General features: G+C 44.1%; 1 pseudogene; it reads right to left on the minus strand.

The window, feature by feature from the left end:
• Window positions 1-2,735: 2,735 nt before the first annotated feature.
• On the minus strand, window positions 2,736-26,569 carry LOC141808041 (uncharacterized; annotated as a pseudogene).
• Window positions 26,570-27,511: the final 942 nt, after the last annotated feature.

Consider the following 27,511-nt stretch of genomic DNA (forward strand, 5'->3'; position numbering starts at 1 on the left):
CCATGGCAGACAGCTGAGAGTGAAGGGCGGTGGAAAATGCACCAAAAACTCTTTTAACCTGAGCCTTTGGGGAAAACACACTCCTCTGTGTTATTGTTTGTCAATTTTTACAGCCTCTTGAAAAGTGCTGAGCTGTGCATTTTAAAAAGGCCTTCCTTTATCCTGTGGATTAGATCTTATTTTCTACAGTTCACACACACACACACACACACACACACACACACACACACACACACACACACACACACACACACACGGGCACACGCACACACACACACACACACACACACGCACGCACGCACACACACACACACACACACACACACACACACACACACACACACACACACACACACACACACACACACACACTAATTACATTTTACCCTCTCCATCTACTACAACAACACATCTGTCCTGTCAAGAAGGTGATAATTTAATTCAAGAGACAGGATAATTGAATTTAGGAGCGCGAGTAAGGCATGTCAATGAACTAATCTGCTCTTTCTACACACCATTAAGGATTTGCCCACCCATACTAACTGCAGCCCTCCCTGAAGACTTGTAGGACCTGAATCAGATTAATAAGCTGTTACAGGATCAGCTGGTGTCATGGAGGAGTGAAGGGACTGATTGGGATCTGCGTTGAAACAGAAATGTTTTTTGCCTCTGGTGAGTGGTTCATCAGTGATGCACTCTCAGGTGCTGCCTTTTCCTCTTCCATTCAGATGAAGTTTGTGGCATAATTGAAGTACTTGTTGCTTACAAATTAATATTAATTGCAGAAGCTGTGTTGGTGTTGGATTCATTTCTGATGAATTTGCCTGGAACAGCTTTGACATCTGTGCGGCTGGATTGTGAGCTGGGCATTATTTGGGCCTTGGAAAGCTTCCATGTAGGAAGAGAGAATTAGAGGAGACAGACTGAATGACACTATGGGTGATGTTATCTCAGGCAGGGAATATATAACAAGAAGCAGAGGAGAAGACCTTCACAGTTGTGTTCAGATGGAGACTCTTTCTCTGATTGCTTCCTGCCTACATTCTTATTGATCCTTTCTGTTGCAAAAACAGGTCACACTCACACTACCTCGCTGTGTAAAACGCCTGTGGCATTCGTCCATCACACAGCTACAGGGCCTGAAAAGTTTTTTTTAAGGTTACATAAAAGCTTTATCGAAGCAGATGGCCATGCATAGTAAACATTGACATCTAACAAACAACTATTACTGCACTTTATTGACAAACAGAATCAGGTTGAAGCAGATACATCAAACATTACATTCCTAGTTTCAGAGAGATGTCACCCTGCACCAAAAACTGACTCACTGCACCAAAAACTGACTCACTGTACAGGAATCTGTCTTACTGCACCAAAAACTGACTCACTCTACAGGAATCTGTCTCACTGCACCAAAAACTGACTCACTTACAAGGGTATGTCACACTGCACCAAAACTGAGTCACTGTAAAACTGTACAACGATCCCCAGTCTTATTCAACCTGTATATGGATGAGTTGTCCCAGCGGCTGAATAACTGTAGAACTGGATGTGTGATCAACACTCTGACCAACCATTTTATGTATGCTGACGACTTGGCCATTATCTCCCTGAGCAGCATTGGCTTTCAGGAGCTGCTAAATGTCTGCTCTGATTATAGTCCCAAATTTGATGTCCGTTATAATGCTAAAAAGAGTGTGGTTCTCATCTGCAGATGTAAAGGAGACAAAGACCCTTGTTTTCCAGACTTCTATTTGTCTGGAAAAAAGCTGAGTGTCTGTGGAAAACTAAGTGCTTGGGTCACTTCATTACAGACCGGCTCTGTGATGATGATGATATTGTTCGCCAGTGCCGTATACTGTATGCTCAGGCCAATACTTTGGTCTGCAAATTCCACATGTGCTCCGACAATGTAAAAATTAATCTGTTCAGGACATTTTGTACACCGTTGTATACAGCTCCACTGTGGTGTCAATATAAAAAGAGCTCTTTGCAAAAACTCAAAGTTGCCTATAATGATGCCTTTAGGATTCTGATAAAAAAAAAGCGGTGATCCAGCAGTGCCAGCCTGCTGTTCTGTCAAGCTCATGTAAACTCATTCAGTGCTCTTATGAGACACCTAATGTACAGATTTATGGGTCGGCTGAATGACTGTGAAAACTCTTTGGTCTGGACTTTGGTCAATCCTACTGTCAGTGCTGTATGTTACGAGTCAGCTCTGTGGAAGCACTGGTACAGCTGTCTTTTATAATATTCTTGTTGTGTCTATCTTTTCTCTCCTTTTTCTTTTATATTGACTTTGAGTCCCCTCAATAAAGATAATGATGATGATGATGATGATATCTGTATCACTGCACCAAAAACAGACTAACTGTACAAGAATCTGTCACACTGCACCAAAAACAGACTAACTGTACAAGAATCTTTCTCATTGCACGGAAACTGATCTACTGTATGTGGTAAAACAAGCAGTAATTGTTCACAAAAAATGACAACACCACCTGAGGACTCACACCCCAAGATTTAGAAAATGACCTCACTTTAATTGAGACCAACAAGGACCCGCAGTTTGTAAAAATTCAACGGACAGAAACAGTGATTTCAATTAGCAAGTTGGTGAAAGATACATCCTCAGATGCGCTGGGACACATCATCAGTGATGTGCCTGAGATCATCAGACGTTTCGGGTCTTTCAACATCAGACGTCCTCCCTCAGGTGACCCAGCCAGGGCTGATCAGACTCTGGCTTGTGTCCCATCAGCACTGGTCCACTGATCTCTCCTCCTGATCCAAAGCCATATGGAGGCTCTCTCTGCTGCCTCCATGGTTTTCTTTATGGCTCTCCTTTTTGCAGCCCCTGTGATGCCCAGCAGAGAGTACACTTTGCACAGAGATCGACCAGCGAAGCCTCTGCACCCCACTTCAATGGGCTCGCAGCGTGCTCTCCAGCCCCCTGTCTGGTACTGCTCCACCAGCTCCTGGTATTTGGAACGCTTTCTTTCATTTGCCTCCTCGATGCGGTCTTCCTAAGGCACTGTCAGCTCTATCAGTAAGACTTGCCTTGAAGAGACAGAGGAAAGCACGATGTCTGGCCTCAAGGATGTTGTCATTATGTGGGCCTGGAACTTCAGCTGCTTGCCCAAGTCTACCCTCAGGTCCCAATCTGATGCTGTCTGGAGGAAGCTGGTTGCTGCTGTGGGCTGTGGTTTGGGCTGCAGTCCCGCCTTGATAAAGGTGATGCTCCTGTTGTCGTGGTGTTGGTTGGAGTTTAAGTGGGTTTCTGAGCTGGAGATGGCTTCAGCAGCTGCCTTCAACACCTTGTCGTGCCGCCAGCGATAGCGGCCCTCCGCCAGTGCTTTCAGGCAACTGCTGAGGATGTGCTCAAGTGAACCTGTCCCAGCACAAAGCCAGCATGCTGGTGAGTCTCTCTTGCACCAGAGGTGGAGATTTGCAGGGCTGGTTAGGATGTCGTACACAGCCAGGACCATTAACTTAATGCGTTGGGGTTCTGCCTGCCAGATCTCTGCCCAGGACACTCTTCTGTCCAGCGCTCCCTCCCACCTCATCCAAGCTCCTTGCTGTTGCATGCCCACCATCCTGCTGGTTCGTTGTTCCTCGACTCCTGCCAGCACCTCCTTCAGGACTAGTTGACGTTTGTCCTTACCTTGAGCCTTCCCATAGTGAGGCTGATGGCAGGCGCCCAACCCTGCACGCCCAGTTGCCACTGTGCCCATCAATGCTTTGTGCCTCAGCCAGGATTCTGCTACTTCCAGGCCTTCCTGAGCTCTCCACTTCCTGCCTGTTCGCACCATGATGCCCACTGATGCAACTTTTGCATCCCTGGAGTCCTGATAGAGCATAGCCTCCCTTGTCCAAGCGACTCTGAACTCCTCGTTGAGGCTACTGAAAGGGACCTGGAGCTTGTTTATTTTCCCATACAATGCCAAACTGCAGAGGCTGCGAGGCAGGCCCAGCAACCTGTGGAGTTAACTGCTGATTTTCCTCTCCAGGGCTCCTACTGTCGACAGTGCCACCTCGTACATCAACAGAGGCCAGAGTACCCTGGGAAGGACGCTATGCTGATAAATCCATGCCTTAAATCTCCTGGGTAATCCAGACTTGTCTACCGTTGGTAGCCATGTCTTAAGCTCCCTGATGGCTGTGTGGATGGCTGCAGTGTCCCTGAGGCTGCAGTCATAGACTTTGCCCAGACTCTTGACTGGCTTCTCAGTTATTAACAGGATTGCTGTTCCATCCACATAGAAGCGAAACTTGTCTATGGCTTTTCCCTTCTTCAGTACCATGGCCCTGGATTTTGTTGGTTTGAAACTCATTCTTGCCCAAGAAATGAGTTTTTCTAGGCCCTGGAGGATCCATCTCCCCCCTGGCACCGATGTAGTGGTGACAGTAAGGTCATCCATGAAGGCTCTTATTGGAGGTTGCCGCGTGCCAGACTTTGACAGAGGACCTCTGCATTCTCCTTCGGCTGCCTTGACCACCATGTTTATGGCAAGGGCAAAGAGGCTAACTGAGATGGTGCAACCTGTTATAGTCCCCTTTTCCAGCCGATGCCAATCTGATGTTGTGCTCCCAGAAGTGACTCTAAGCCTGAAGTTCCTGTAATAGTCCAGGATGAGGTCCTTGATCTTCCTGGGGACATGGTGTCTGTCCAGTGCAGTCTCAACCAGCTTATGGGGTATGGAGCCGTGTGCGTTGGCAAGGTCCAGCCAAAGCACTACTAAGTCTCCTTTTCCCTCTCGCCCCTCCCTGATCAGCTGGGTTACCACGCGCACATGTTCCAGGCATCCTGGCACTCCAGGAATGCCGCCTTTCTGGACTGAGGTGTCAATGCAGCCATTCTTGAGGAGGAAGTCAGTCAGTCTCCTAGATAAGATGCTAAAGAAGATTTTTCCTTCGATGCTGAGAAGCAAGATTGATCTGAACTGCCTCAGCCTGATGGAATTTTCTTCTTTTGGTATCCAGACCCCCTCTGCTTGTCTCCACTGCTCTGCGACAGTTCCTTTGCTCTGAGGAGCTCAAGGCAGTGTTTGTATACCTTGTAGGGTACTCCACTTGGTCCTGGGGCTGAATTGGCTCTGGGAGAAGCAACTACTTCCTGGACTTCTTTCCAGGTGGGCTCACAGGTGTTGAAGTTGGAAATGGGAGGTGGTGTGTCCAACAATGCTCTGAGGGGTTCTAGCTCTAGCTCTTTGTCAGGATCGCTCAGGTTGCTGAGCAGGAAGTGGTCTACTTCTTCCTTTTAGCAAACTAGACGACCACTGCGTTTCTGCCCCAATAGCTGCATGGTGAATCTGAACGGATTAGCTTTGAAGGCAGTTCGCTTCCTGGCTCTCTCTCTCCTCCGTCTCCTGTGCCATTCAGCTCCACGCAGTGTCATCAGCTTCTTCCTGATGATGTTGCGGAGCTCAGCTAGTGGTGGTCTCTCCTCCTCGGTTGCTACCTTGTGTGTTTCAGTAAGAGTCCGTAGGTCTTGCCGCAGTTGATAGATTTTCCCAGCCCTTCGGTTCATGGTGTAATTGGGTCAGTTGGGCTTGTCTCCACACCTTTCTGCTTCGAAGGTGACAATGATTGTGGTTACAGTCTGGAGCCGTCTGTCGATGCTCCCTGTTGATTTATTGATTCTGGCTGCATCTTCATCGAACTGGTGCCACACTCTGCACTGGCTGGCGGGAGGCCATTTGATGCAGGGCTGCTGGCATGTCTTGCTGGCAGCAGGAGGGTTTGGCACATGGAGGTTCTGGGCTCTGTGGGTTGTCCCCCAGCTGGGCCCCTCGTCGTCTCACCAGGAGCTGCTCCTGTGCGCTGTGTTGCGCCCTCCTGCACCAAGCATTTCATGCGGCCCTGATGTATCATCAGGCCACGCTTGTTCTTGCAGACCTTCCCAAAAATACTTGTTTAAAAAAAAGCAGACTAGATAATGAGAAAGGAGGTATGGGACCTGCCACTGTGAACTAAAACCAGGACAGGGCTGGGCTTTCCACCACAGCGGTAACTAAGGAGGGAAGGATCCAAACTACACAACACCCGTGAAACTGCAAATAAAAAGTGAATAAAAGGGACCACCACAAGGGAACCGCTGCCGCTCCGAGGCCCAGTACATGTCAAACAAAGAAAAACACAATTAAAACCATGCAAAAAGGGCAGTTCCCACACCTCATTAACCAAATCCCCCCCAAAAAATAAATTAAGTAACAATTTATCACAAATAATAGAACTCAGACAAATCAATACTCGCCCCAAACCCCAAAAAGAAATAATCACTGAAGAAGAACTATTAACGTAAGGAAAACTAAATTAATTCAATCAATCAATTAAGTTAACTAGAAGTATAATACCCAAAAATAATTAATTAGTAAAAGATTACATAAACAAACTTAATGCTGGACAGGAAGAAAAAGGAGAAAAAGGGAATAAATGAGTTAAGGCGTCTGCATTAGTTCATTAAAACCAGTGTGCATGTGGTCTCCAGTGGGGATAGCTTCTGTATGAGAGTCCCCCTTGAAGTGCGACTACTCGCACACACACGCTGGGGAAACATGTACAATGGGGACGAAATTCCGGCGCCCAAACCTCAGCAGCAGACCACGAGACCCAGCCCGAAGCAAAGCAGCAGAGCCGAGTGCCAGCGAGAAGCGGACGAGCAGAGAAGGGCCAGCGTAAGGCAGCAGAGCAGCAGAGGAGAGCCAAAACAGCAGCACAGCTACAGCAGGTGATGGCTAACAGAGCAGGAGAACCAACATCAACAGCAGGAGGAGCACGTGCAGGCCAGACCCGACAGCTATGGCTGGAGAAAGCACACCCCGTCCCCACAGACTCTGATGCAGCCCAGCTCCCGGTCACACCACACTGCTGCAACAGTGCAAAACTTGGGTAAACCAGACGCCCATATAATGAATGAATTAAGACCGAAATAAACAGGTAGGCATACCTTTGTAGAAAACCAGCCACCGCTCCGCACTTTGAAAAAGGATGCCGACAGCGCAACAAAGAAGGAAGAGAAAGAGGAAGAAAAGGAGGTGGACCAGATCTGTTTATAGATGATCTGGTAAACATGGCCACACTGCCTCTTGTGGGAGAGTGTCTAAACCTCCACCTTGCCACATGTACAATAATCTGTCACTGTACCAAAAACTGACTCACTGTACAAGAATCCGTCTCACCGCTGCAAGAACTGACTCAACATCCAATAATCTGTCACACTGCACCAAAACCTGACTCACTGTACAGCAGCACCAAGCAGCAACACTGAGCAGCACCCAGCAGCAGCACCCAGCAGCAACACCAAGCAGCAACACTGAGCAGCAGCACCAAGCAGCACTGAGCAGCAGCACCCAGCAGCAACACTGAGCAGCAGCACTGAGCAGCAGCACCCAGCAGCAACACTAAGCAGCAGCACGGAGCAGCAGCTCTTAGCAGCAGCACCCAGCTGCAGCACCAAACAGCAGCACAAGCAGCACCAAGCAGCAACACTTAGCAGCAGCACCAACAGCAGCATCAACAGCAGCACCAAGCAGCAGCACCGAGCAGCAGAACCCAGCAGCAACACCAAGGGGCAACATGGTGCAGCAGCACTGAGCAGCAGCACCAAGCAGCAGCACTGAGCAGCAGTAAGGAGCAGCAGCACTGAGCAGCACCAAGCAGCAGCCGAATCTACTGGATACCGTCTCATTCCCATCTATTTTCTCATCCAATCTGCATGATGTGTGGATAATTGTGGTGAAACTCATTGAAGACACTGTTTTTTGTGGGCCAAAGTAGTGTATTCCATAAACTGAGAATTGCCCCAGCAGCTGCCAGACAGCTCTAATCATCACAGCTTTAAAAGGCCCAGCAGTACCATCCAGCTACCACCAGATCTAGCAGAGCCATCCAGCTTCTGCCAGTCCTAGCAGAACCATCCAGCTTCCACTAGGCCCAGGTCCGGCAGAGCCATCCAGCTTCAACTAGCTCCAGACCCAGGCCCACCTGAGCTATCTAGCTATCACAAGGCCCAGGCCCAGCAGAGCCATCCAGCTTTCACAAAGCCTGTCAGAACCATCCAGCTTCTGCCAGGCCCAGGCCCTGGCCCGTCAGAGCTATCTAGCTTCAACCAGGCCCAGGCCCTGGCAGAGCCATCCAGCTTCCACAATGCCCTGGCCGAGCAGACAGTCCAGCTTCCACATTGCCCTGGCCTAGCACAACCATCCAGCTTTCACAAGGCCCAGGCCTGGCAAAGCCTTCCAGCTTCTGCCAGTCCTAGCAGAACAATCCAGCTTCCATCAGGCCTAGCAAAGGGGGGACACTGAGGGAAAGCACTTACGGGTCAGCTGACTGCGCGCTCCACTGGCCCACTTGAGCCAGTTCAATAATGCCTTTAAAAATAACACATAATCATGCCATTTTCAAAATTTGCAAAATTCCAATTTGCAAACTGTTGTTTTATCAGTGATAGGTGTGAGATCATGCCATTATTGGCTGATACAACTACAGTTTCACCTCTGTCCCTCTGCGTGCGCATAATGGATGAAAGGCACCGCTGCAGACAGCTCCGCTTCTCTCTCCTCCTGTCCCACCAGTGCGCTTAAATCCTCAGATCAAACAACTGAGCACATGTGGTGCATCACTCTCTCTGGTCAAATAATCTTGTTGAAATCGTGTAGTGTGTGGTGGTCAATATTTTCCAATCTTGTTGTTAGAGTGTCCTTAAGATTTAAGAGAAGATGATCTGTGAAGATTCTCCTCATTTGTGAGATACAGCCCGATTTCAGAATCTTATAAGATTTTTAAAATCCTGTAGTGTGAGCCAGGCTTTAGTCTTGTCTTCTTCCGAGATAGGAAGCTTGTGCATGGTGCATGGAACTATGTGGTTGTTTACAGCCAAAAACAGCTACACTTTCCTCCCAGTTGCTGGAGAGATTTCTCTCCAGATGCGGGGAGAGGAGTGGGCAGGGAGGGGGTTTGGGGATATCTACTCCGGTGGACCAATCAGGTCAGACTTGCTCTTGAATATTCAAAAAAGGGACTCGCTGATGTCGGCAAACCCCGGAAATTCCAAACAGCTTATTTTAGGTCAGCATTTTATATTCACAAGCACTACAACGTGCAAGTTTTGTCATTAAAGGGATAGTTCCGTTTTTTTGAAGTGGGGTTGCATGAGCTCTATGTGACCACTAAGGACATTAGATACAGTAGAAAGTTGTCCCCCCTCCCTCAGTAAGACACAAATTGTAATCAATGGTGACGAGGAAATAGACGCTAACAGGGACAGACGGTACCAAATTCGAAGGCTATTTTCTCTGCTTACAAGAACTAAAATCAAAAAGTAATACCACAGTTTAAAGGCAGGGTTGGCAGTCCTGAAAAACTAGCATGAATTTGAATGTAGCATCTCGTCAGGACTCCTCCTAGCCCCTGCTCCCTCAAAGCAATGCCCCCGCTCACATGCACAGGTGCCGCTGATTCGCGACTCTGATTGTGAATGACTGAAACACGGACTCAGCACATCATTTTATGTTTTGCAGTATGCAGAGTCATGTCTCATTTAGAGGTAAGGAAACACCAAAACGTTAAAACGTAAAGCTAAAAAAAACAAAAAAAACAAACGTGGCTTTTGTCAGTACTTGCGCCTGTCATGCTAGAATCGTCCACTTTTACCTGTGACATGATATCAGGAGTAAAGCTATAATACAAATAGTACATGTACATTTTCTCTAGGACTTACCAAATATCACATTTTTTTTTTTTTTTGCTTGTCAGAGCCCCTGTGGTGAGAGTTTATTAGACTCTGATCCGAACTACAGCCCAGAGCCGAGTACCCCATCAGGTCAGAGGGGACAGGCCCGAGGTCGAGCGAGAGGGGCAGTAGTTAGAGGCAGGGGAACAGAAAAAGAAAAGAAAGCCTCCGTCTTTCTTCTCTTGCTCTGTTTAGCTGGAGGAGCAGCAACAGGCAATCGAGGTATAGGTAGCTTCTCCGCCGTTCTGCAGCGCTGCTCCTTCCTTCTCTGCTCGGCCACGCGCACTGAATCATGTGCACGCCAGTGAAATGTACGCGCAGGAGGCAGGCAGAACGGCGACGGGATTTGATTGGTTTACAAAAAAGGTGTCCATGGAAGACGATTGGTTGGTGTTTTCCCTGTTTTACTCCTGCTGTAGATAGCGGATATTGTCCGCTCTGTGATCTGTACACATCATGTATTTCTTGCCATCCGTACATATAGATCATTTTAACCAGCATAACAAAAAGTGTATCTAAATCAAACTACCAATTATACCTTTAAGAGTGCGCTACATAAAATATTTTTGAAGTGCATTAAGTCTTCGGAAATTTAAACATTTATCTGGACCTAACTAACTGGTCATGTGTCCTTCCGCGCAGCGCTACTGCGCTCGGTCCCCCCTCCTCCTTTCAGCTGTAGGGAATGTAAACAAGCTGCTTCAGGCGCTGGTTTTAGCCTTGTGTAAGTTTGATCAAGTATCGTAATTCTTTTGTTTGTACTCTAAGGATTGTGAGGCAGCGTAGGAAATTCAAAATGAGTGACTATGACAGCGACGATGAAGTTCCATTCACTTTGGAACCAAAAGGATACCTGCATGAACCAAGTAGCTACACAGAAGAGGAGCTGTTACAGATGGAAACTGAAAGGAATACAGAGAAAACATCCACGGACATTGGACCTACCTCCGTTGCAGAGCCACAGCTGGCTAGGGGGTGCTCGCTGCTTAGTGTATCAGCCAGCGCGCGCGGCGTGCCAGATATAGACAAACGCAGGCAGTCTGCCAGGACGAAGAGACACGATGAGAACTAGAGCCTTATTTAGCAGTGTTTTTGTGTGAAAGTAACGCGCTGAAAATTCTCTAAATAAAGCGTGAATGCAGACCGATATCAGATTTTTTACAACTTGATGAGAACTTGATGAGAACTAGTTGCAAACTGTTGTTTTATCAGTGATCAGTGTAAGATCATGCCACTATTGGCTGATACAGCAACAGTTTCACCTCTGTCCCTCTGCGTGCGCATAATGGATGAAAGGCACCGCTGCAGACAGCTCCGCTTCTCTCTCCTCTTGTCCCACCAGTGCGCTAAAAACCTCAGATCAAACAACTGAGCACATGTGGTGCATCACTCTCACTGGTCAAATAATCTTGTTGAAATCATGTAGTGTGTGGTGGTCAATATTTACAAATCTTGTAGTTAGTGCGTGCTTTAAGAGAAGATGATCTGTGAAGATTCTCCTTATATGTGAGATACAGCCCGATTTCAGAATCTTATAAGATTTTTAAAATCCTGTAGTGTGAGCCAGGCTTTACATATGCAGTTCAAGTGACCAAACCAAGCACAAAGGTGGAAATACAAGATGCTCTCAATGTGAGTTGAGTAAACAAGCTGTAGAATCTTCGGACTGACTCCAAGACAGCTTAATTTCCTGAGAAGACGCTGTGAGCATTTCTTAAATATAAAATCGGTGTTGTCAGACAAGCTCAAGCGACAGTCGAGAACTGTCCCAAGATATTTAAAAGTGTCTACATTTTCAACAAGCTGACCACCAAGTAAGACTGGCTCTTGGCAGTTCTTGCTTTGTGTGAAAAACTAACTCCTTTGTTTACGACACATTGATTTCAAGTTGTCTCTCAAGACACCAGGCTTCAACTTCTCACTGTGCTACTTTAATAGATAATATTTTCACGAATCATATCAACAATGACACAGTGAGTGGGTTACTGATTAATGATATCAGTGACCACCTACCAGTTTTTAATGGTTCATGACCTTAATTGCAAAAAAAGTCATACTGACAAAAGAGCAGAATATAGGGGAATGAGGTCAGGTGAATCAGTGACTGCATTTAGGAATGCTCTCAAAACACAAAACTGGGAAAGCATCTACAACGAAAACAATGTTGATAGTGCTTATGAATATTTTTTAAGGATATTTACATCATTATATGATTAAAAAATGCCCACTAAAAGTGTATAATAAAGTCACAAATTATGCAAATTGCCCGTGGATCACAAAGGGATTACAAAACACTTGCAAGAAAAAAAAACTAACTTTATAGAATCTTTATCAAATACAGAACCAAAGAAGCAGAACACAGGTATAAAAATACAAGAATAAGTTAATGAGTATCATTACAACAAGCAAGAAAGAATTTTACAAGAAATCAATAGATACTAACAAGAGCAATGTTAAAGGAATATGGAATATGCTTAACAGTATCATCAAAAATCATGCCAAACAAAGATATTACACTGCCCATTACATTGATAAAGATAATGATATACATAATGAAAATGACATTGTTAATGGGTTTAACAAATTCTTTTTAAGTGTTGGTCCAGAAATGAATTCCTGGTCCACCAGATGTTTGGAAAGACAAACTTATTGACACAAACCTGCACTCTATGCACTCTGACAAATTATGAATGTTGTCAAGCAATGTAAAAATAAAACTTCTACTGATTGTGAAGATATTGACATGAGTGTTGTGAAGAGGGTTATTGAGGGAATTTCTAAGCCATTGGCAAACATATTCAACTTATCATTCCAAACTGACACATTTTCAAATAAAATGAAGATAGCAAAAGTTATACCGCTGTACAAAATGGGGAATGAACACCACTTTACAACCTACAGTTGGCAGGCTTACAGGCTTTTTGGTTGCTAGGCGCTACCCAAGTAGCTGCCTGTTGCAGCAGCTCTCTCGTCTTTGTCCGTTTCTTGTAATTTCTTCGTCTCTTTTTCGTAATCTTTGTATTTGGAGTGGATCATCACTTTGTATGGATCATTGTCGGTCACGGACACCAAACTTTTTGTGGCTTCGGCGGTATTTTTTTACTACTTTTCTCCTGTGTTTGTCTGGAGATCCTACATGTAACCATGGCTGCATTGTTTACATGCGAAATTAGCTGTTAGCAGCCTGTAGCATGTCAATGCTAACTAGTGTAGGGCTTGATGATTTCCCTCGAACTGAGGAGGAGGTGGTGAGGACGACGTGCTGGTTCTCGGATGTGAGCTGGGAGGTGACGACGTGGACCTGTCCTTCCATCCATCGTTGTTGGGAACGTGGGACCTAGCCCCGGGGGATGGATGAGCTAGCTGTGCTAACCCAGCGGCATCGTGCTGTTCACGGACGTGGCTGACGGAGCTGACATCGGACGCCGCTACACATCGGAGGAGCTTCGCCTGCTGTGAGCAGACAGGATGCAGAAGACAGAAACTGAACAGACTGCTGGGGAGGCTCAGTCCTGGACCCTGGGGAGGTGGAGACTGGCGGGGCTGGAGAGTGGTGGACGAGTGGTGGACGGGATGTCGTCATCTAATTTCTTATGGACATTTTTACACTTTCTTACTTTTGTTTTCTTAAATGCTGCGGTGACTCCTGAATTTCCCCTCGGGGATAAATAAAGTATTTTCTATTCTATTCTATTCTATTCTACAGACCTGTCTCCATTGATAATGGTAAGGCAATGTACTCGAGGTAATATAGGGCTTTCCTAGTCTTGGACTACTCAAAGCTGCTTTACACCACAGGTCTCTCTTACCCATTCACACCCTTTCGCGCTCACATTCACTCACTGATGGTCCAGAGTGTCTATGTCAATTATCCATTAATGTCTCCAACACATTGATGCCCTTTCATGCCCATTTTCACACCACTGATGCAGGACTGGGAGCAATTTGGGGTTACATGTCTTGTCCAAGGACACATCGCCATGTATCGCTCAGAGCTGGGCTTGAACCTGCAACCTCCCGATCACTGACCGAACGCACTATCCAACTACACCAATCCCATTCCACCACAATTCTCCAAAATTCTGGAAAAACTCTTTAACATTAGACTGGACAGCTTTTTAGACAAACACAAACTACTATCCGACTGTCAGTATGGTTTCAGAGCAAACAGATCAATTTCTCAAGCACTAATAGAATCATTGGAGGACATAACTTACTCAATAGATCATAAAAAGCATGCAGTAGGTTTATTCATTGACCTCAAGAAGGCATTTCACACTATTAATTACAATATATTATTCAATAAACTGGAGAAATATGGGATCAGGGGTATGGTACATGAATGGGTGAAGATTTACTTCAGGAACAGAAAGCAGTTTGTGAAGTTGGGTGATTTTTGCTCCTTGTCTTTAGATATATCCTGTGATGTCCCCAAGGGGTCAGTGTTGGGACCCAAGTTTTTAAAACTATATATCAACAATCTATGTAATGTGTCACATGCCTTGAAAATGGTACCATTTGCAGAAGATACGAATGTTTTGTTTTGTTTTTTCTCCAGCGAGAACTTGGAAACATTACTGAAAGTCGTTGCCTCAGAAATGAATAGAATAAAAATGTGGTCAATGAAAACAAGTTATCATGAAACTTAACCAAAACCAAAATAATAATACTAACCCTAACCCTATTTGGTAAGAGAAGTAAAAACATAAATGTTCACTTGGAGATAGATGGGTTGGAAATTAAGAGAGAGTTAATGAAAACAAATTTCTTGGAATAACAATAGATGACAAATTAAGCTGGAAACCTCACATTAAACATGTTCAGAGCAAAATATCAAAAAGCATTTCAATACTAATCAAAGCCAAACACGTTCTGGATCATGCATCACTTCGGATACTGTACTGTTCTCTGGTTTTACTATATTAAAGTTACTGTGCTGAGGTTTGGGGCAACACATACAAATGCTCACTGCATTCATTATCCATACTTCAAAAACAAGCCATAAGAATTATTCATCAAGCCAGATACCTGGACCACACCAACCTATTTCTACAGTCAAGGCTACGTAAACTTTAGATATTGTGAAATACCAAACTGCAATAGTCATGTTCAAGGCGAAATCCCACTCATTACCTGCCAATATTCAACAACTGTTTAGGGGACGCGGGGAAGGGTTAAATCTAAGAAGAGAGATGGACTTCAAAACATCTGCTGTACACACCACTACCAGAAACTTTTCAATAGCAATCAGTGGGGTGAAACTTTGGAACAGTCCGTCTGTAGAGCTACAAGGATGCAATAATGTTGATAACTTTAAAAGGAAATATAAGGACGTGATTTTCACAAACCACAGGTTGGAGGATGGGATTTAAAAAACAACTGTGTGAGGGCAGGAAAGCTCAAGGGCCTGGGTGATAAAGCTGTCTGTTCACTGAGGCTGCTTATAAGTATGTGTGTATGTACATAGGTATGTTGGGGTATACAGATGTTTGTATATCAAATGTATATGTGTATGCAGGGCTTGACATTAACACCAGCCAACCGGCCAAATGCTGGTGGATTTCGACAGTGGCTAACACCACCGCTCCCACTGGCTACTTGTGAATTTTTTCTCAAACATGGAGCAGAGAGACAAGCAAAAAGATGACTCTAATGATGAAAGCTCTGAGGAAATTTAATTTACCTCTCCTTCATTGTCATTCTCATGAAAAAAGAAATGGTTTTCTGATTACAATCATTAATAAATATTTAAGCAGAGTGTCTGTCGCTGAGTTTTTATCAGTTCAATTAATCCTCTTTACCGTTTTATTATAAGCAATAACAAACTACTATTACAAAGAAAAATATCCAAGAGTAACATGGTATTATTAAATATTGAATGTCACTCAGACTAATTAACTGAATTTTTTTTTTGTAAGCAAAAAAAATCACTTCGCCGCCCTTAAAACTGAATCCGTGAACTAAGTACTGCCTCCCTTCAACATAAAATGACTCACTGCAGCATAAACTAAACAACTGCATTATAATTTAATGCACTGCACCATAAACTAAAAACACTGCACTATAAATTGACACACTGTACCATAAACTAAATCACTTCACTGTTAACTGATGAACTGCACCAATGACTAAAAACACTGCGCTATTCACTGATGCACTGCACCATAAACAAAAAAAACTGCACTATAAAACTTACGCACTGCACTATTAACTAACACACTACACCAAAAGTAACCTACTGTACTATAAACTAAAAACACTGCACTATAAACTGATGCACTGCACTATTAACTTAAAAACTGCGCTATAATACTCACTGCACTACAAACTTAAACACTGCACTGTAAACTCACGCACTGCCCCATAAACTAACACACTGCACCAAAAAGTGATCTACTGCACCATCAACTTAAAACACTGCACTATAAAATGACGCACTGCACCCTCAACTAAAACACTGCCCTACAAACTGATGCACTGCACCATAAACTAAAACACTGCACCAAAAAGTGACTTTCTGCGCCTTAAAGTGACTCAATGCACCTTAAACTGAAACACTGCACTTATGACTGGAACACTGCACTATAAACTGACGCACTGCACCATAAATTAAAATACTGTTCTATAAACTGACCCACTGTACCATAAACTATTTCACTGCAGTCAGAGCTGACTCATTTAAATATTAACTGTCTTACTGCACCAAATACAGACTACTACTTTTTAAACCACCTCACTGCACTTAATACAGACTACCTCTACTTATTGTCTCAATGCACTAAATGCAGACTCGCCACTTTTATACTGTCTTACTGCACTGAATATTATTATTATTGCTGTGAATGCAGTAATGCATTCACAGCACATGTTCTTCTACTTTATTTTTCTTTTTCTTTTTCTTCTTCTTCCGCCCGCTTTTTTGGACTGCTAAGCAGTGTTGGGAAAGTTCACTTTCTATATGAACTAGTTCAAAGTTCAGTTCAAACCTTTTAGAAAGAACTAGTTCAGTTCATCGTTCATAATTCAAAATTGTGAACTAAAGTTCATGCTTCCTCAAAATGAACTATTTAGTTCTTTTTTAGTTCTTTTTTTTACGTTTCCGCAAGCTACGAGCTAATTTATCAACATTATTAACAGAGCCTGTGTAGAACCAAACTGTGTTCATGCTGAAACTATATTCATCTTTGTATCTAATTTTATGCCGACATGACTCTAAAACAATACAATCTGAGGTGGGAACCTGGCTGAGGTAGGAAACTATGTTGTACTTCAACCTTAAATCACTATATTCAAAGTAAATAAAAAAGAGAAGTTGCACTTCAGTAATGTGTTCACTCAGTGGATTGCAAGACCTAAAGTCTAGTGTCTTTGTCAGTGATGTCATCTACAAGCCCCTGCCGCCATTTTGGTGGGTAAACGGATGTAAACAATAGAGGTTAACAATAGAGGTAAACAGAGAGGCAGTGAGGAGCTCTACGATTTTACACAATGGTAAAACTAAAAAAACAAAAGCCAAACTAGCTGAAACCATATCGAGATAAGCTGACGAAAGATGCCAAAGATATTTTTTAAAAATTTCAACAAATAACAATATCAATCGGTGCATTAAGATGCACTGCGGCGTTTGCGGATGTGACGTCACCTGACAAAGACCGATACATATTAAATAAGAATGGCTAAGTATCCCCAAAAAAGTAGCACCTCCAAAACACACACACACACACACACACACACACATATATATATATATATATATATATATATATATATATATATATATATATATATATACATATAGGACTTGCGGTTGCCAGATCGGGTGGTTATCCGCGACATTTTAATGGTCCTTTACCATGTGTTTTTACTGTTTTAGCTTGCTTTTTCGTCTGGAGGGTTCTTGAAATCTGGCACGAATGTAATCTACAAACAAAATCCAAGCGCTGTTCAAGAAACAACAGAATGAGTGCGTTCACAATTTAACGTTCATCTAGCAAAAATGAACGGGACATTCACGTTCACCCAAAATATGAGTTAGTTCATGAACGAACGTTCTTTGAACACGTTCGGGTACAACACTGCCGCTAAGGCTCATACAAATTTCAACCAATTTTCACCGTTCAAACTTCAAAACGTGTGTTTTAGTGGGGACAAGGGGGCTATGACTCTTCAGAAACTTTTCACAAATACTTTCAGAGATATTTAACGATTTACGCGATTTCAATCCCATAGAGATGAATGCAGAATTTTCAAAATTTCCTCCCTTGAGGACATTTTTTCAGCCTGCTTCAAACCCTTCTCATTCAGTCATACATTCAGCTACAAACTCCATTCAAACTTCAAAATATTCAGCTATCTTTTGGCTCTATTCAGTGGGTTTCAAATGTTTCTTAGCATTCACAGTTTCTTCACAATGACCCTTCAAAGGTCATGATGATTTTCAGCTCTTTGACCCGTTGAACATTGGTGTGTATTGGACGGAATGTTTCAGCTTAGAGTGGGAGATTTAAACGACAGAGTGGGGAGAGGGGGAAACAAAACCTGGAAAACTTCTGGGTAAACTTCTCTCTTGGTCACAATTTTTGCCCCACATAGGCATATTATGTGTCAAAATGTAGGCTTTGTTGTCCTGCTTCTGACAGAGTGGTTTTTAAAGCAAAAAGACGGAGCACTTCTTCACATGACAATGGGCCCATGACAATGATAGATAGATGAGGGAAATTTGACTGATCTCTGAGAAAACCCCTCAGGAATTAACATTGGCGTACATAGGTGCCGGAGCTGACTTTGCCCGACAGTTGGCCATTTTGTGAAGAAGTGCTCGAAGTGCTTCTTCACAAAATGGCCAACTGTCGGGCAAAGTCAGCTCCGGCACCTATGTACGCCAATGTTAATTCCTGAGGGGTTTTCTCAGAGATCAGTCAAATTTCCCTCATCTATCTATCATTGTCATGGGCCCATTTTTGCGTCTTCAGACATGAAACTTGCACAGACAGCTTCCTCAGGGTCTCAGGATTCATTTTTCTGATCGGCCCTTTGGTTTAGTCACAGTTGTAGGCAGTATGACACCCTGATTTCAGTGGAAATGTGTTGGGAATCAACAGACTCCACCAGCTCTCTGATGGCAGTTGGAAAACTGATCACCATGGCAACATCTGGCTTCAGATGAGCCTCAGCTGACAGGCTTACATGATTAAAAACTCACACACAGGACATAGGATTATATTTTAACAGCGTTTAAGAGATGAGACTTGCATTTTCCCTCAGTCAGGTCATTATTTCCATAAATGTTCTTTAAAATTTAGTTCATTGCTTCAAATTTTGAATAGATGCAGCCATTTCAACTTTAAATTCATTCATCCATTTAACTGATTCATCCATCTATTTCCTTTCATCTAAGAGTTCATGGGGGGGGGGTAATTCAGCATTCTGCATTAGCAGTTGAGTGCCAGCTTTTCAGGAATTATTTCAACCATTTTAGGACATAAATTCAGTCATTCATGTTTAGCATTCTACATTAGCAGTTGAGCACAAGCTTTTCAAGGCCTAATTTAAATATTTTCAGACATAACTTCAGACATTTTTGTTCAGTATTCTGTATTAGCATTTCAGTGCAAGCCTTTCATGACTTCTTTCTTCCATTTTCAGACATATCTTCAGTCATTCATGTTCAGTATCAGCATGAGCAGTTAAGCGCAAGCTTTTTAAGACTTCATTTAGCCATTTTCAGACATACCTTCAGTCATTCATGTTCAGCGTTCTGCATTAGCAGTTGAGCGCAAGCTTTTCAGGACTTTTTCAACCATTTTCAGACATATCTTCAGTCATTCAGGTTCAGCTTTCTTTATTAGCAGTTCAGCGCAAGCTGCTTCAGCATTATGCATTCACAGCACAATTTCTTCAGAAATTGCTTTTCTAGTTTTGATTGGTTGACGACTGATCATGTTGCCTTGGCGTTACATTTTATGTATGTTTTGTAATTTGAAAAACTGCATCTTTTTAACTGTCATATGTTATTGTACTTTTTCTTTCCTTTCTTCATTTATCAATTTTATCATTTCACAACAGCCTCCTGTGTACAAGTGTTGTAAATAAGCACCTGTGCTAAATCACTTAAAACAATGCATTGGTTTGTCCAATGTATTTGTTAAGTCCACATCAAATAAACAATAAATCAATGTGTCTAAATAAATATGGACTCACCACTCTTTATACTGTCTCATTGCACTAAATATGGATTCACCAGTCTTAAAACTGTCTCACTGCTATAAATATGGACTCACCACTTTTAAACTGTCTCACTACACTGTTAACCGAGTCACTGTTTTATAAACTGATGCACTGCACTGTACACTGCACAGTCTTGAATTCAACCTTAATTCCAGGTAGAGATATGTAAAGTTTAGCCGTGCTCTGAATCAATAAGGGCTCGAGAAGTGAATGGCTTTTATTGGCAAGCTCAGTGTCTTCTTTTGAGATTGTGTCTGTGTGAGAAGCTGTTTGCATTCAACTGACTGCTATTCTCAGGGTCTCTGGGATCACATGCACGGGGAGTTGTGCACGTTCTGAAGCCTGTGTGCATCATTTCAACAGAAACTCATATTAAAGTATAGAATATATTAGGGTTTTTTGTTTGTTTTTTTTGCCCTGGCTGGGGTCTACAGCAGAAGAAAGCTTTTGGCTTACCGGAGGGTGTTCAGTATGCCTGAATTCACACTTCAAAAGCTGCTGTTGACTTTTCAGTCATTTTCACTTTGTCCTATAGAGCAGAAAGTGGTTGTCAAGGGGACACGGACAGAGAGGAGGAGGAGGAAAGAGAACAGAGAGTCGTGAGAAAAATCCATCTGCAGGGGGGGAAAGCTCTGCTACAGTTTATTTAGTCGGAACGTTTTATTTTTGGAGCATAAATCAAGAAACAAATTCAGCTTGAAGTGCAAAAAACAGATAACACAAAATCAATACTGCTCAAAAGACACTTATGCTACAATTAAATTTACTGCAGACAGATTATTTAGGAGGGAGAAAAAGTAGTTTTTACAGATTGAATAAAAATTCAGTATTTGATAAATGCAAAGTCTTGCATTTTTTAAAGCTCACTTATTGAGTTATTCCTTATAGAAGTACATATATGCAGACTGGGTGATCTGAGAGTGCAAGATGAGCAATGAACACAGAATAATCTGAAATATGACGCCTGAGAATAAATCAGTAGGTCTGCATGAAATAAAGACTTGAAGTAGGTTTTTCTGCATATATAACCTAAAAAGGATGAACCTTTGGCTGAGTCTTCACGTTTGTCTGGACTTACATGTTTGGGCTTGATGGGTTCAGGCTCTGCTGCTAACTGCATACAGCTATGCTAACAGCCCTGAGAGGGTAAAGAATGTGAGATGCTAATGTTAGAATGCATGGCTATTATCCTGCTAAATGCCTCAGCGTTTGGAGCTTGTTGACATAAATGGGGTTGTTCTCAGTGTTTGATCAGTCTAAAGTATGGACCAGTTGGCTCTGAGCTGCAGGCTGCAGGGTCAAACAGAGCACTCCAAAGATAAAGATGATTCTACAGGACCTGCCGTGATTTCATGCAGTAGAAATCAGTCCACATAGATGTTGACTCTCAGTAGGATGGAAGAGTCAAAAACGTGCCTGCCTAACAAGGATGCTCAGTGACCTCAGAAGGGCAGGAAGTCAAAATGTCCCAGCTCCTGTTTCCACTGGATCCACTTAATACCTAGCCTCTTTTTCCATGGCTGTATTTTTATTCCATTTCCTGGTTATGGTCGTTTTACCCTTGAATTCACAGAATAAGAAAGGACATATTGCTTTCTCTGTGGCCTTTGGGTGCCCATTCAGTCACTCTGAAATCCTCTGAGCAAACATGGTGTCTGGCATAGAAAGAAGCAACTCCGGACTGCAGCAGAAATGGGTCAGAATCTGCTGCAGTAGCCCCACTATTCCCAGACCTGCTCCTCCACCCAGAGATGACGACCGCGGCCAAGCGTGAGCTTATGGATGTCAGCCAGAGAGGTCAGAGCAGTCCCTCTGTATCTATCATAGCTGCCAGGCAGGTCAGTCTGTCACATCCCCACGGTGAGCTGCCATCCTGGATCAGAAGTGGACGCTCCACTGACTCTCTGACCCCTAAAACCTCAGAGGGAGACCGCAGTAACTGACACCATCGCAGTAATGTGAACTCAAAGGTTGAAAAAGGGAAAATATGAAGTTAGAGACAGATTTAATTTAGAGACTGGCTCATCACAGGAACAATGAGCTTTGGGTGAATGTCTGTCCTTCATGAATGTTTCTCCTGAGTCCTGCTGTGACATGGGTGTAAGATGCAGATTAAAGCATGCAGACAGATCCCATTAAAAGTCCAGCACCTGATTAAACTACATTTGGCTGTAATCTGTCCGGTGTAACCCAGTAAAATCAAACTAATACATAAGTTCCGACAAACATTCCTACTTTCTTTCCTACTTTTTTCCCCCTATACCTATTCCACCTATTCCTACCTGCATTCCACGCCACGTTTCTAACTCCATCCCCTCCTACATTTCTACCAACATTCCTACCCACAACTGCCTATGTTCCCACCTACGGTCCTACCTACATTTCTTCTTACATGTGTTCTTACCTGCCTGCCGATGTTTCTACCCTCCTTTCCTTCCCTTGCATCTTAAATCTCCATCAGGGTGCGTGATGAAACCAGCCTGAGCCTCCTGTCCTCTGACATCATCCAGGTGTGGGTGTTGTCAGGTGCAGCTCTGTCTCTGAGCAGTGTCTGTCACATTTCACGATATCTTTGTGTCTGAGTGTTTGAACCCAACCTAAACCCAGAGGAGGACTCAATGGTGCTCCTAAAGGTTCACCCCATGCTTTGACTCTTGAGTGACAGAGTCCATTACAAACCACATCCTATTTTTCAAGATGGTTCCCATGCTGCTGAGAGCAATGAGCTGAGTTAGCTCAGAGTGAATTTTTCATTACCTGACTCTCTCTGTGCTTTTAATCCTGTGAGTTTTTCACTTTCAGCTTATGGGAAAAAAGTCCTCCTTAAATGCTGTTCTCACTAGAAAGAGATGATGTGTCAGGGATGAAAGGACGAGCAGAAACTCCATGAAGAAAGTGTGATGTATCCTCACACCCTGTCCCTGACACCTTCACACAGTCAGACAGCTCGATTACAGAGCACAGTCCAGCCACAGGGACTCCTAAATGCCATAATTCACCACTTTCCACTCAAACTACTCCAACAGGAAAATAGAGTTATACATATGTCAGCATGCGTCTCCTAAATAATGGATGTTACACCAAGAGGCTGGGCAGGCCGACAAATTTACCACCCTCAGCCAAAAACTGACTGTAGCATCACAATTACTGTGTCTGCGTGCATCTCAACAGTGTGTGTGTTTTAGTGTGTGTGTGTGCGCGTGTGTGTGCGTGGCAACCTCTCATCTCTTAGTTTCACTTCCTGCCAGGAGAACACAGAGAGCAGCCTGGAGTTGGGCTCTTCATGGTTCCTGGAGCTTCTGTCAGGACTTTCTCGTCACATAAAACACTCTGAGCACAACACGAGCACGTCTGCAGCTCAGGCCACACAGACACCAATCACAGCCTGATTGAAGGGGGAGAAGGACGAGATGATACAGTGAAGGTGAGGAATTCAACAGGCTCTTTGACAAACCAGCAAAGGGACTGAGGCTGACTCTGAAGCCCCTGGCAATGCAGCACAGACACAGATCCAGCTCTAACAGATCTGAGCCGAAGGGACGTCTGGTCTACCTGTCAAAGGTCGAAGCTCTTTGTTTTTATAACAGATGATAATTTAAAGCGCAAGTCATTTCAACCCGTCATAGAACGTCCTTCAGCAGGTTATTTCAGACTACCTCAGAGTTTATACAGACAGCCAAACAGACAGACAGACTGGCCTCTTTACCACCAGGAGGCGACACAGAGGACAGCAGCTCAGGTTAAGGAAAAATAATCTGCTCTGTCTGAAAGAGTTCAAAATGTCTCTCACAGCATTTCCCCCAAGACCAGACTGCCCCTGTGTTGTGCTCACTGGTTCTTCGTTTCCCAGCCTTTTTTCACTCATCCTACTCAGCTGTTCACTTTACAAAGCAGGACCATGAAAAATAAATAACATAATAATAATTATAATAAAATATAATAATAAAAATAACCCCCAGTGACTCTCAGAATAAAACCCACCGTGTCAAAATCAGTTTGTATGTAGCTTGACTACGATGCCAAACTGCTGGAATGAGCTGAGCCAGACCAGGAGTCAACAGGTTTGAGGTTTCACAGCCCAACATGAATGAAGATAGACTGATCAATGGAGTGAGAAGAGCAGGAACTCCCAGCTTGTAGCTTGCCAGACTGGACCTGCAGCCGGTGAGTTGATGAACGCAGTCAACGCGTGACAGAGCGGGCCACAGACGTATCTGCTATATTTCAGGTGTAACTGTCCACACTTCTTCCTTTCGGACAACTGAGAAGAAAAAAAGTGAAACATGGCTTTGAATCATGGAATAATCTGAGCTGAAGAACAAAAATTAAATCATAAAGCATCAACCCTGTTTTTTTCTGACTGTTGACCTGATCGCAGAAACACTGGGTTTCACTGAATTATGAGATGTCTCAGTCATGACCCATCAGTGACTTCAGTTGGAAAGTTTGAGGATGCCTCACAGAGAACCTGATGTTGGAGTCAAGATGACTTCAGGTGAAGAGCCTGTTTTACCTGTGAGCTCTTAGCGGTTCAAGCTGAAATTGATCAGGAGTTTCGAGCCTGGATGAAACTTAAGCTCAGTAATCATCTGAGCTGAGGCTGGTTCAGTTTGTGAGTGTGGAGCTGTGGGAGCTCTGGGTCATTTAATGACGTTCCTGCATTTCCACACTTTTAAAGTATGCCTGTATCATCAGTTTGTCCCTTCCTCTTGAACTTTAACAATTAGCAAAACCAGTCAAAACCAAGTGTAGGATGACAGCAGTGGGATGGAGAGTTGCTGCCTAGCAGCAAAAATAGTTCTGATGTGTAAACCTCAGCACACCACAGGTACAAATGGACCATCATGCTAATGGAGCCAAGCACACAAAGCACATATTCAGCTGCCATTTTCACAAAATTGCAGCAAATCCCCCTTCAACAGCACAGAACAACAGCTCATCCTGAGCAGGCCTGCTGAGGTAGACTGAAAGAGGCAGGGCTGTAATTAGCATGAGCAACAGGTACAACAACACACACAACCAGACTGTCAACACACAGGCTGGGTGTGTGTTAGGACACGCAAACAACCTGACTCTCCAGTGAAACAAAGTGTCCTTTTGGAGAAACTTTTTAAGTGTTCCTTTGGAGAGTTTTCCAGAAAACACTCCTGAAACTCCAGGACTCCCTCGGGGACCTTCCTGGTGCACGGTGTCTGGGGTGAGGAGGCTTGAAGCATGAATGGTGGGAATGGAGTGAGTTTGACTGATTGCTGCCTTCTATTTGTGCTCAGAACTGGCAAGTGGAGAGTGGGGGTGACTCTATCTCCGAGTTACAGCGTTCCAGTTGCCAAGTTGGAAAAACTTGCCATAGCAGCTGTATTTCTGTACATAAACATCCAATAATACTATGTATACAGCTGATTTATTGCAATAAACACTAGAAAATAAACTGAAAAAATTAACAGAATATAATAGGAGCTTAAACACTGTTTACCCCTGAAGTCACAATTTTCTACTTAGAACTCTGGGTGCTGTGGATGCTCCAACTTCCCAGTTGGAAATTCTGACCTTGGGGGTGTTCTAGTTGGGCATTCCCACTAGGAAATTCTGAGTTCCCAGTACAAATGGACACATCATTAAAGTCAGAACATATGGTTAGTACGCCTTCTGTGGTTCGTACGGTTTTTATGGTTAGGACTGTTTGTATGGACTGTGTCGGGCTTTAGGCCTCTAAAAAGACGCAGTCCAGTTTCTGTAACTGTCTGAGGCATCAGCTACAAAAAAGTTTTCTGACTAATTGACAGATCAGAGCAAGTGGCCCTTCACTCCATGACGCCCTGCCTCTGGCAGATTAAAAGAGTCTAAATAACAGCAGCAGCCTGCTGCAATCCAATCTGAAACACTCTGGACGCGTAGCAGCACTGTCGACTGACAGAACAACCCTGACTTCAAATCAGTCGCTTCATCTCTGCGTCAGAGTGTCAATACAATCAGTCAGTGAGTGCACGCTGAAGTGTTGGTGCCAGCCTGATTTTCTCCTCTCAGATAATGATAATCAATTCCTCCTGACTCAACAAAAGAGGCTCCAAATGAGAGGAGCTGATGGGATGGCATGTGTGGAATAACAACACTGTCTGTGGAGAGTAACACAGCCAAGGACAACACCTTTCCATGACAAAACACAGCTTCTCTGACTGGCTCACCTCTGCCCCTCACTCCCCAACACTGCTCCCCAACACTGCTCCCCAACACTGCTGGTGTTCTGCTTGGTTTCTGCTGTGGTGCTCCTGGGTCTGTGGGGCTCCTGGGTCGGTGGAGCTTCTGGCTCTGTGGGGCTCCTGGGTCTGTGGGGCTCCTGGGTCTGTGGGGCTCCTGGGTCTGTGGGGCTCCTGGGTCTGCGGGCTCCTGAGTCTGTGTGGCCCCTGGGTCTGTTGGGCTCCTGAGTCTGTGTGGCTCCTGGCTCTGTGGGGCTCCTGGGTCTGTGAGGCTCCTGGGTCTGTGGGGCTCCTGGGTCTGTGGGGCTCCTGGGTCAGTGGGGCTCCTGGGTCTGCGGGGTTCCTGGGTCTGCAGGGCACCTGGGTCTGTGGGGCTCCTGCACACTGAGCACTTCTTGGGTCCATGTGGAGTCATGTCATTAACGATTGGTTAGAGATGCCCAGAGTAATATTTCCCATTTGTCCAAACAAGAAGCTTAGTTTCAGCAGTGTGTGAGGAACATACTGAACCTCTGTAGTGGAGCTGAAACTATTACCAACATGCGCTGCAGTAGCAGCAGCATGCTAACGCTGTCACCCTGATGGAGAGACAGCTGTGAGTTTTCAGTCTGTTTCTGTTTTATTTGGATTTACCAAATGTTCCTGTGTAGAGACGAGCTTGTCAGTAGAGTTTGTTTCTATCCTGTGATGAATGAGTGTTACAGAAAGCTAAACGTTGTCTCCTTTACCCCCAGCAGCAGTTTTTCTGACTTAAATTAAAAAGAGGGAGATTGCATCAGAGCAGAAGTGACGCCGTGTCTCTCTGCTCTTATCAGGCTCTGACACTTGTTGGATGGATCATGGCAGGGATGGTTTCTTCTCTACCATCTGCAGGAAAAGTTAAAACTGTGAACTTTGATAAGCTCATTGAAGCTCTGAAGAAAAGAAACCCCTCCTCAGGGATACAACAGTCTTTTCTCCACCCCCACCCTCTGACACAGCTTTTATTTCCAGCCCTTCTTAGAACAAATGAAAATTTATACCAACACTCTTTCATGATTTTGCCTTCTACAGGCAGCAATAAAGGTTTTATGTTTTGTTGTGTCCTCAGACCATAAAGAATATGTGAAGTGGCAAATGTCTGAGTGATACTGGAGGTAGAAGGGGATATCTGAGCCGTCTGCATGAAACATGACTTCTGCTTCAATTTGCTGCTGCTGGTAATAACTCAACGTGTGCTGTTGCTGTCCCACAGCTTGTAAATTGTGCATCTGCTTTATCGCCCCAGTGAGAGTGCTGCAAATTTGAAAGAATATGGGAGGACTATCAGCATTGGTTGGGTCTATTTCCAATCTGTTCCTTAGGAAGCCATGACTGT

The sequence above is a fragment of the Halichoeres trimaculatus genome, unplaced genomic scaffold, assembly GCF_033239565.1.
Source record: "Halichoeres trimaculatus isolate MK-OKI-2021-1 unplaced genomic scaffold, fHalTri1.1 fHalTri1_scaffold_19, whole genome shotgun sequence".
Taxonomy (NCBI): domain Eukaryota; kingdom Metazoa; phylum Chordata; class Actinopteri; order Labriformes; family Labridae; genus Halichoeres; species Halichoeres trimaculatus.